This window comes from Temnothorax americanus, unplaced genomic scaffold (assembly GCF_048541705.1).
Source record: "Temnothorax americanus isolate GAGA-0224 unplaced genomic scaffold, ASM4854170v1 Scaffold113, whole genome shotgun sequence".
Lineage (NCBI taxonomy): Eukaryota > Metazoa > Arthropoda > Insecta > Hymenoptera > Formicidae > Temnothorax > Temnothorax americanus.
In genome coordinates, this window is record NW_027509246.1 from 300,788 (window position 1) to 312,724 (window position 11,937).

Genomic DNA, 11,937 nt, shown 5'->3' on the forward strand with positions numbered 1-11,937 from the left:
CATAGTAGAAAAATTATACATTTCATAGTACTCCTCGGAAAATTCTATCCCTGTTTGATCTATAATTTGTTGAGATTTGATCAATTATTTTTCGAAAAATAGGAAAAATTAAAAAAATCGGTTTCCAGAAAATCGATAACAAAAAACTATACACATAGTGGCACTCACCGGAAAATTCTACCCCTATTTCATATACTTTTGGTAAAAATTCGGTTCAGGGGTTTGGGCTGGGCGTTGATGAGTCAGTCAGTCAGTCAGTCAAAACAATCGTGAAAAAAACACATTTTACCTCTTTTCACCCCCTTAGGGGTGGAATTTCTAAAAATCCTTTCTTAGTGGATGCTTACGTCATGAGAGGAATACACCCTCCAAATTTCAAGTCTCTAGGTTCAGGGGTTTGGCCTGGGCGTTGATGAGTCAGTCAGTCAGTCAGTCAATCAGTCAGTCAGTCAGTCAGTCAGTCAGTCAGTCAGTCAGGACATCTTCCTTTATAGATATAGATTCCAGCAAACACAGAATACACCGAGTGCGCAATTTGATAGCAAATTGCGCACTCGGTGTATTCTGCGTTTGCTGGGTATTTATATATAGTAGACTAATAGAGTGTACTGATAAAGTATAATCAGTATGTTCATTCTGTATCGGTGCTTTTATTCTTATTAAAATGATCAAAAGTACCGATACAGAATGAACATAATAATTATATTACATAGAAACTAATAAAAATTCTGTATACATAGGAAAAATAGTAAATGTTAAGTTATAAATTGGATAATAAAAAATTATATTTTTAATTATAAAATGTCTTTATTTTAATATTAATAATATATAATATTTATTATTATATTTATTATTTTTAACAGCCGCAACTTTTTAGTAATATATAAAAAATCAATTTTTAAAAATAATAAATAGAAATATTATAATATGTAAATATATCTTATTATGTAAAAACAAAGTTTACACTTTTCTGATATATCTTTTTTGCTTTTTTTTATAATGATCAATAGCTTGCTTAAATATAATGTTGCTAGCTACGTATCGAGTGTCACGACCAAATAAAATTCTGTTCACAGATTTACAAAATGTATATAGAAATAATTTAATAATTACTTGTATAACAGCATGTTTTAATTCTTCTTTATGTTCGATGCATTTAACGAAAGATTTTAGCTTTTCGTATACACGCTCACGTAATAAAACAGAAACATTTCTGCGAAAACATAATGAAGAAATGTTTTCATTTAAAACAGAATCAGCTTCAATAAATATATCATTCAAAAAGCACACAGATGGATACGTTAGAGATGGTTTTTCTTCAACATATTCTGCATTAATTAATTGTATATATTCTGTATGTGATGTGTCCGTATTTAAAAGACTTTCTTTACATGCTATACAATTTTTAAATTTTTTCATTGACAAAACTTTTTTTACAACCCAGCCAGCAACGTATGATCTATTGCTTTCTTGTAGTGGATATGCTTTATGGATATTTTCTATATTTTTAACTTGAGATGATTCTGTTAAAAAATCTTCTTCTACCGTTTGTTCTGTAATATTATTTGCACAAGTAGCATTTTTTACAAACTGTTTTAAAGTAAATAATAAATCGCCGTCATTTATGTTTTCGTAATTGGATCCCACAGATCTTCTAGCAGTAAAATTATTAATCAATAATGTTTTGTATGACCCGCAAAATTGACTGCACGACGGATTTATATTTCTGCGTCCATGACTACGAATTAAACCAAAAAAATTTTCTAAAGAATCCTGATTAATATTTCTTGTTTTTAAAAATCTTATTCCTTTACTTTCAACAATTTTTCATATTTTTTTAAAACCACGCAAAGTAAATATCCAATTTTTTAACGATGGTATATATTTAACTGGTCGTTTAGTTTTCGGATCGACATATCGCATATTAGATAATCGTTTAATGGCATATGGCCAAAAGTTATGATGCTTACTATTTTTCGTTATTGCTACGCGTAGAGGAGTTTGTGGATGCAAGGTATGTGCATTAACGGAATCAAAAATTTTATTAAAAAGATCCAATGCCACTGCTGTGTCATATCCTGCCTTGTTTGGTATTTGTAACTGACCAATCTGTGATTCAATGAAGCCTCCTAAAAAATGAATAAATTACACGCAATTAGATTATATACAATTTATATTTATTTGTTATTGTTACAATTATTTATTATGTGCAAATTAGTAAATTTAAAAAAGTGATAGTAAGATTGATTAAATTACTTTTAATTTTGCTATTATATTCTAGATATCCCGATAATCTTGCACTGCAAACTTGAGCAGCACATTTTACTTTCATTTTTTTTATTTTTTATTTAATGACATGTTGGTCTGTTAATTTTGGTACTTGGCGATTTAACGTATTTGTATACATATCCATTTTATATGCACCTTCAATAATGTTCCATGACGCAAACTGTCGTTCGTTTTCTTTCAATATAGTGGTATCAAGTTCTAAATTTTTAAATAATTAATTGTGCACGGGGGGGTATGAGGCGCTCCCCGGATTTGCGATCGGTCAACTAAATTTTTCGAAGGACCAGAGGGCCCGTGCCCTCGCGAAAGTGGATAAAGCGAAGCAAGCAAGCGAATATTAAAAAAAATGCGAGGCGACTCACCGTGTCGTTGCCCGGCGCCTCCTGGGTGTCGACGTCGTCCTCCCGTTGGCGAGATCTCTGGCGTGCAAGGCGAAAGCATGCAACAGTCCGGTATAGCAAGCGGGCACGGACAGGCAGGTATAGCAAGCAGGCACAGATAGGCAGGATAGCAAGCAGTCACAGATAGGCAGGATATCAAGCTATTAGGCCTTTGTGGTCTGCGATGGGCGACCGAGCACTCCAAGTTTGCACATGCAAAACGGTAACGTGTGAGCTTCACGACGTTCGACTGGTGAGTGCCTCTCTTCGGCGTTCTCCGGCTCGCGCACCTGCGAAGTACGGCGCGAGCGAGTACCGAATTCTTCTCATAATTGGGGATGCCACCCGTGGGCGGGCAGCACGAGTCGGGTGAGTCGCGCGTATATTGACAAGTGTACTAATCGCGATCCACCGACGTTTCGCTAATAGGCGCGATAATTTAACCCGGTATAACTAATCAATACAAAAACCGTACAATTAACAATGTGAAACGACAACACGAAATCAATCTTATAATTAACTACTATTTACACTATGATACACGGCGGTGCGCCAAACATTACCGCCCACCAAAATACACCGTATTTTCTATGTTTGAGCGAGTCCCTCCGGTGAGCCGTCCATCGGCAGAGGGCACAGCTTCACCAGAGGGCGACTAAGGAGGCCATCCGCCGTCCTCACCGTAGCGACCCGGGCGACCCCGTCACGACCCGGATGCAATTCCTCGACGCGCCCTCGTCTCCACGCCAGAGGAGGGGCGTTTTCGGTTTTTAGAAGGACCAACGTGCCCTTTGATATCGCGTCAGCCGGCTTTAACCACTTTGGTCGTTGCTGGAGGGTGTGTAGATATTTATCATGCCACCGTTTCCAGAACTGTTGGTGCATGTGTTGCACCAGCTGCCATCGATCGAGTCTGCCTATCGGCACCGGGTCTAGGTCGGGATAGGGAACCGCTACGAGCGGCTCTAATGTGATAAAGTGCCCCGGGGAGAGCACCCCGAGGTCGTAGGGATCCGAGTTGGTGGGGCACAAAGGTCGGGAATTCAGGATGGATTCTACCTGTGCTAGGAGGGTACTGAATTCCTCCACCGTGAGGATTTGCGCTCCCACCACGCGTTTCAAGTGGGTCTTTGTCGCCTTAACCCCCGCTTCCCAGAGGCCACCAAAGTGTGGCGCGGAAGGGGGGTTAAAGGACCACTGGATTTGTTCTCGCCCTGAGGCCGCCTCCATGCAGCTGACGAGCTCGCGCTGAGCCCCCACGAAATTGGTGCCGCAGTCGCTGTAAATCCGCGAGCAGCGACCGCGCCTAGCGATGAAACGCCTCAAAGCCGACAAAAACGAGTCTGTAGATAAGGAAAAAGCAAGTTCCAAATGAACCGCCTTTGTGGTAAAGCAAACGAAAATGCACACGTACGCCTTGAACGGCGTTGCCCCGCGAGAACGACGATTATATACGAAGAAGGGGCCCGCGTAGTCGACCCCGGCGATTGAGAAGGGTTTGGCCTGACGTACCCGGTCGAGCGGTAGGTCCGCCATGGGCGGTTGCAAGGTACGCGGGTTCGCCCGGAAACATTGGTAACATCGCGACAAACAACGTTTGATGGCTTGATAGGCCCCCAGAATCAAAAAATGCTGCAGTAGTAGGTAATGCAACGCTCGACGCCCCGGATGCAAGTGTAGGCGGTGGGTGCGCTCTACTATAAGTTCCGTGAGCCGGTGCTTACCGGGCAATAACGCGGGATGCTTGGCCTCATGAGATATTGCGGAGTGCGTGAGTCTACCGCCCACCCTGAGGACTCCGCGCGCGTCCACGAAAGGGGCGAGTTGTCGCAGAGGTTTGGAGCAATTCTGATTGCGTTTCAATCTATCGAGATCCTCTGCAAAGCGACAAGATTGAACAACTTCAACGAGGTATAGCAGGGTCGAATGGAATTCGACTTGGTCTACGACAAGAGTTCTGTGAGGTGAATTCGACTTGAGTCAATTAACAAAACGAAGACAATAAGAGAATATTCTAACGAGTTTATCCAACGACGAATCTGCTTATTTGGAACGAGATTTGAATGAGTGGATTTGTAAGATCCGCGAAAAGCGAAGGGTCGGACACAAAGGGATGCGAGACAACGAAACGACCCGAATGATCGCGCTAATGGGTTTGTCAAGCGAATCGAACTACTGGCGCGCGTGTGAGCAACACTCGTTTACGACCTCCGAATGGGGTCTGGCCGTTTGGCGACACCCGAAGCCCTCCGTGATAGCGGGAGAAACAATGGCGAGACGCCAAGATGGCGTAGTATGGTCCGAGACACCGTGAGTGTGAGGCGGCTCGACGGCGCACGATAACAGGGTGAGTGAGTGGTAAACCGACTCGTCCAAGCGAAACTATGAGTACGCGAATATCTTCGCCACGAACGTGCCCATGCGACGAACGGGCGACAGATATCATGCGTTGCGAATTGGTGACCTCCGAATGAGGTCCAGCCGTTTGGCGACACCTGAGTGGTGACACGCCAAGACGGCGGTAATGCGGTCCTACCGTTCGGTGTCACCCGTGTGGTGACACGCCAAGACGGCGGTGTCCAAAAGCACCGTGAGTGCGATGACTCGACGGTGCACGATGACGGGGTGAGGGTGTAAGGCTCGACCTCGTCCAACAAATTATAGGTACACAAATATTGTCGTCGTGAACTTGCCCACGTGACGAGCGGACGAGAGACATCACGCGTGACGAAGGGCGCGCGATTATGTCTCGATGTAATGCAATTAGTTTTCGCCTGTATTCGCCGGTGCCGCTATGTCGACGACAATACGATCGGGTTCGACCGCGCGACACTAGCCATGCTAACGAGGGGTTCGCTTCCCTGCGATGACGTTGTCCCCGATTTGGAGGGTGGTTCGGCGTCTGTGGGTGCATTCGCCGAGCCCGAGTTCTGCTCAAAATGCAGGAGCGTGTGATGTTTGGCCTTACACGACCGACACGTCCACGACGATGGATAGTCATTAACGCTGTGGCCCGCGCGGAGGCAGTTATAGCACAAGTTCGAAGCTTTAGTCGTCGAATGCCTCTCTCGGGGTGCTAACTTTAAGAACCGAGAACATTTTGCAACGAGGTGTTGTTCTTTACATACCGGACACTCGGCGGTTCGAGTTGCGAGCGACAAAGCCGACGCGGACGATTGTGATTTGAACGGCATGGTCGACGGACCCGAGATGGCCTCAAGGACTTTACAGCGCTCGGAAAGAAACTTAATGAGTTGAGCGTATCGCGGTATCTCTTCGGCCCGATGAACAGATTCGAACTTTTCCCGCAATGATCGGGGAAGCTTCTCGAGCAGGAAATTGAGCAAAAGGAAATCCCACGAATCGGTAGGGAACTTCATCAGGTTTAGCGCGCGAGTGTTTTCGGTGAACGTATCTAATAATTTATGGAGGGCATCGGCCGATTCTATTTTTAACGGTTTGGCTTCGCGTATCGACTTTAGGTGGTGGTCCGCTAGCTTCCTTCTGTTCCGATATCTGTCGAGCAGCGCGTCGTATGCAATCATGTAATACTCCGCGGCGAGGGGCAAATTCTTGATTACATTGAGCGCCTCCCCCTTTAGCGAGGCCAGCAGATATTGATACTTCTCTATTGACGAGATCTGTCGGTTGTCGTGAATCGAGGTGTTGAACAAAGCGATAAAAGACGGCCACAGCGTGAGATCGCCCGAAAATTGCGGAAGCGTAATTTTGGGTAACTTGATCGCCGACGCGTGGCTCGCGGTATGAGCCTGTGCGGTTCCGGGCGCCGTGCCCGTGAGCGCGTGATACCGTCTCTTCACGGCGTAATGCATCTTGTCGAAGTCTGCCCGAACCGCAGCTTCGGTGTCGAACTCAGTAGTCTCTTGTATAACCTTGAGATGTGCGTTCTCAAAGTCCTCGGCGATTCTCGCCACGCTCTGATAGCGAGCAAGAAAACTTTCTAGGATTGTCGGTTCGGACGAGGCCTTCCGGGCAAGATCATAAATCTCCCTCATCCGCCGGACGCATAACTCGCGACAAGAGGGAGCTGACTTTGATTTCGACATGTTGGTTGATACGTAAAGCAATCAACAGCAACGGCGAACGACCCCAAGGACACGTAATGTATTGTCGCCCCGTGAAAATACCGTCGAACAATAGGCTTCGAGTTTATATGCTAAGGGACGAAAGAGAGAACGAAAGCAAACAACCGTTCCGTTCGTCAAGGTGACGAGGAATAGCAGATGGCTCGTTTCGGATTCCTACACGAAGGCTCAATGGAATGTTCCCGAGAGAACGTTCCTCAATTACGATATAATAGCGCAATCAAAATGACAATTTTGTTAATCGCAAGAGCGAATGGCGAACGCAAGAAAAGGGGATCAAATGCAGTGTAGAGCTAGCAAGGAAGAGGGTTGCAAGGGATGCACAAAATAAGAAAATAGTTGTATAAACGATCAAAATTATCAATTTGGTTGGCACAGGTGCCCGGTTACGGCGAGAAATGTACTCAAGTATTTGTTCAGATTGAGTTTTCAGCAATACATGTTGCGCGCGAAACTACGACACGAGCAGCGTATACGACATGAGCAGTACACACATGACACGAGCAATAATCCACGACATGAGCATCAATTACGCCAACTTCGTTGCGATTGTGATTATAATTGTAATTATAATCTTTAATAAGATTACCTTGAGTGCTGCAATATATTCTATACCGGGGACCAGTGCCGACGAACAGTATATTCGATCGGTGGCAAGTATGTTTGCGAAAATTCCAACGATCGGAATAATAGTTTCAGTATGTATTTTCAATATGTATTTCGAGTCTGGCCGAAACACACCCAGCAACAACGAAAATAATGTAGCGCGTTATTATGGAACGCGAGCTTATGTAAAAAAATGTGTATATACGCTGCCGGCCCGTGACCGAGCGTCAAGGCCGTTGACGGTGCGGCGAAAACGTATGGCTTAACCGAGAATATTCCAATGTTGAATATTTTGGTTAACAACAATATTAAATAACGAACGACAAAAGCAATTAACCACAAAGCGATCAAACGACAAGTTTCCCGCGCGTATTCTCATCGCGAAGCAATGTTGCGGCCGAGAGATATCGCGGCGGGTGTAGAATACGCGACTGATTAATTGTAATGCAATCGCGATCAAAACTACTAAGAAATGCTATCCACGAGCGAAAGGTCGGCGTTATTGCTTTAGCGCGCGAATCCGGCTCGAAAGACCAATGCACGGGGGGGTATGAGGCGCTCCCCGGATTTGCGATTAGTCAACTAAATTTCTCGAAGGACCAGAAGGCCCGTGCCCTCGCGAAAGTGGATAAAGCGAAGCAAGCAAGCGAATATCAAAAAAATGCGAGGCGACTCACCGTGTCGTTGCCCGGCGCCTCCTGGGTGTCGACGTCGTCCTCCCGTTGGCGAGATCTCTGGCGTGCAAGGCGAAAGCATGCAACAGTCCGGTATAGCAAGCGGGCACGGACAGGCAGGTATAGCAAGCAGGCACAGATAGGCAGGATAGCAAGCAGTCACAGATAGGCAGGATATCAAGCGATTAGGCCTTCGTGGTCTGCGATGGGCGACCGAGCACTCCAAGTTTGCACATGCAAAACGGTAACGTGTGAGCTTCACGACGTTCGACTGGTGAGTGCCTCTCTTCGGCGTTCTCCGGCTCGCGCACCTGCGAAGTACGGCGCGAGCGAGTACCGAATTCTTCTCATAATTGGGGATGCCACCCGTGGGCGGGCAGCACGAGTCGGGTGAGTCGCGCGAATATCGACAAGTGTACTAATCGCGATCCACCGACGTTTCGCTAATAGGCGCGATAATTTAACCCGGTATAACTAATCAATACAAGAACCGTACAATTAACAATGTGAAACGACAACACGTAATCAATCTTATAATTAACTACTATTTACACTATGATACACGGCGGTGCGCCAAACAAATTGTTACGGATTCTTTTTAAAATATGTGGTGGATCAAAAATAGGTACAATGTTTTGCCCAAAAAGTTGAATAATATCTTCTGAAATGTAGAATAAAAAATTGTTTTATGTATTTTAATTATGTTTTTTAAATTATTTTATGTATTTTTTATACTTGCGATATTCTTGACCTGTTCTTATACATTCGCGTTTTGAATCCTGAAGAAGGCTGTTAATACATGTCATGTTCGGTCCGCCTTGGTCACATACAGTTGCAATAATTATCAACCCAGCTTTAGTTAATTCTTTTATGATTTTTTTTATACATCTTAACAATTGTGCAGATTTGGTTTGACTTTTACAAAAGCCATAATACAATGGAATTTTCCAACCTTTCAGAATTTCTCGTATCATAAATACCAATACATGATCTGCTATGAGAGATGTACGTCTATGTCCCCAATCTTCAAAACCAATGATTTTATCATTTAACTGATCGTATTGCAAATTGGCTTCTAATGACATCTCATCCCACATTAACACGCATAATTTGTCATGATCGTTATTTATTTATGCCATATGCTGCTGCAGATGCTCAAAAATAAATTTGTTGATTCCTGGTTGTAATGAGATTGTTTGTAACAAACATTTGAGAGTTTTAGGACTTGGCAGTATAAATAATTTTGATAGCAGCTTGTAACAAGAACCAGATTGTTTATATAGTGATAATGCTAAAATTTTTTCATCAAGCGTAAATCTTCTTCCCTATATATATATGTGGAGAATAATGTATATTAAATATAAAATAAAATAATTATTTTATTTATGATATTGTATAATGTGTATTTATACAACAATATTGCATAAACAACATTATATATTATTTATATGTTTATAATTTATAATAATCAAAAATAGTTGCATGATATACAATAATATAGCATTTAAAAAAAAATAAATACTATTTTTGTATTGTTGCAATGTAAGGTATTTTTAGCTTTACAATCAACATATATATACATGGTTATACAAGGTATACATGATTCTTACATTTATAATACTTGATTCTTGCATATAAAACATTCAAAAAGTAATAAAAAATAGTTATGTTATCTACCAATGATTTTTCAATAATTTTATTTTCCAAAAAATAAAATCATTGGCTGTAAATAGAAATAAAATTATTGCAATTTAAAGCATATATTTTTCAAATATATTGAACTTCGTTTTGGACACGTTGATAGTAACGAAGATTTTAATTCATTAAAAAGTTTTTTGTAATTTACCTTAGGAGAATACTTTACATTCTTTAGTTGCATATTAAAAAATAATCTTTGAGTTGGAGTTAAAGTATTAAACTTTTTACAGAATTGTGCATCTGCAAATTTTTTTGCATCTTTCAGGCGTTGTTTATAACGTACTACTTGTGCTTTCATCTGGTTTCTTTCTTTTGCTAACATTACAGCTCTTCTGTATATTTTTCGTGCTTTTGGTGTTAATTGGGATTGCCTTGTAATAGAAGCAAGTATACTTTTTGATGTTTTTGGTGTGCTGGGACGATCAATTACTTCATTTATTGAGTCATTTGGAATATTTTGTGACTCATTTGTTTCTACATATTCTGTATTACTTGTAAAGATTTCATTTGTATAACTGCTAATTTTAGATTGTAACTCATTATCAGTTTGTGTATTTGTTTGTGTACTTGTTCCACATTGTTCATTTAATAAGTCAGAAACACTCCTTTCAAAGTGTGAATGCGGTTCAGTTATATTTGTATCATGTGTTTCTACTGTATTTGTTTCTATACTATTATATATATTTACACTGGGCACAGCGTTATGTTTCAATCTTCACCGATTCTGAGTATAGATGTAATCATCAGGCAAGAAATGTAAATGACATACTCTGTATTTTCTTAATTCCTCTGATGAAGTATTTGAAATAATATTATTATTAATAGCTTCTCTCCATTTATCTGATAACGTGATATTTTTTGGGAAAAAATGACCAGGGACTCTTGAATTTGACTTACAGCCTGGTACGATGCAAATCCATTCAACTTTTGTCATATTATATTTATTGTGCATCAATTTGGAGGCAGCATCCAGTCACGCAACAATAAACTTGTATAAAATCCTTCTTCTTTCTTGAATATAAAACATATGTTCATGTAAAAGTAATATTAAGGACAATAATATACGAGCGATTTGAAAACCGCTATATGGCAAAATAATCGCAATGTATTCATATACCTGTGTACGTCAATGTATCAAGAGACACGTAGTGTCTCGCGCCAAGTACACCCGGAGCGATTCTATTTACTCGATTTCTTCAGCATCGCAGAAAAATAACCGAAACTCGTGTGTACGAAATACTATGCTCGTGACGCTTGTGTGATTATTCAGCCATATTTTCTAATGTGACGTCACAGAAACGACATAGCCGCCATCTGGACAAATATACTAACATGAACTAACACGGTTTACTTTTTCATATAGAAGTTCCCCCCCATGGACTCGTCTCGCTACCGCACCGGTTCGCACGTGTTCGGACCGGCTGCTATTATTTTAAGTTATTCGCAACGACTTTGGTTCTGTTCGGGACTCGATCTTGTGTGTGTACTGCTATATTAAAACAGACAATTCAGAGAAATAATGTGAGTCATTTCTCGATCCGCCCGATCGCGAGAAAACGCCGTAGATCATTCGCGGGAGCGCAACCAGGCGCTGCATATTACACTGTTTCTCCCATATTTCCTTGTTCTTTATCAATTCCTCCTTTAATCCCTTAATTTTGACTTTTATTTCCTCTTTATCTTTTTTTCTTTCCCTCTCTTGCTCCTTCATTTTCCTTAATATCTCTTTTAACAGCTCTTCTGCCGCCATGTTTCCTTTACCCCCTTCTTCTTTTTTAATCTTAGCTGGCGGTGATCTGTTGATCCTTTTTGTTTCGTTGAATTTATCGAGAATTTCTTTCTCTGCTGCTCTAGCCGCTTCTTTTTCTATCTCTTTTCTTTTTTTTCTGAATAAGATCTTTGACCGATCCTACGCTGTCCGGTCTTCCTCTTTGTTTAGCAATCTCCTCCGCATTTGTAAGCCTGCCTTTTGCTTTCTTTTCCCCTACGCTTTTTTCCTCCCTCCTATATCTCCCTGCCGTACACTTTCTATTCCTATTTCTTTCTCTTTCTCTATTCGCCGCTTTTATACCTTTGCCTATCCCTCCTACTCGTTATCTATCTTATGGCTGAAAGCACTTTTAGTCGTTATGCCCTCTATATCCGAACTAGCCTATGCTCGCTTGCGCGTTACTGCTTTCCGTT

The 11,937-nt window shown here is 41.7% G+C and overlaps 2 pseudogenes across 2 annotated transcripts; both read right to left on the reverse strand.

The window, feature by feature from the left end:
* Positions 1-865: 865 nt before the first annotated feature.
* Positions 866-2,428, reverse strand: LOC143908728 (uncharacterized; annotated as a pseudogene). Its single transcript, XR_013260230.1, has 2 exons — positions 2,257-2,428; positions 866-2,129 (listed from the first exon to the last, which is right to left on the reverse strand). The product of XR_013260230.1 is annotated as an uncharacterized LOC143908728 (transcript).
* Positions 2,429-6,521: 4,093 nt separating this feature from the next.
* On the reverse strand, positions 6,522-11,309 carry LOC143908727 (uncharacterized; annotated as a pseudogene). Its single transcript, XR_013260229.1, has 3 exons — positions 10,871-11,309; positions 9,902-10,764; positions 6,522-9,380 (listed from the first exon to the last, which is right to left on the reverse strand). The product of XR_013260229.1 is annotated as an uncharacterized LOC143908727 (transcript).
* Between the last annotated feature and the right edge of the window lie 628 nt (positions 11,310-11,937).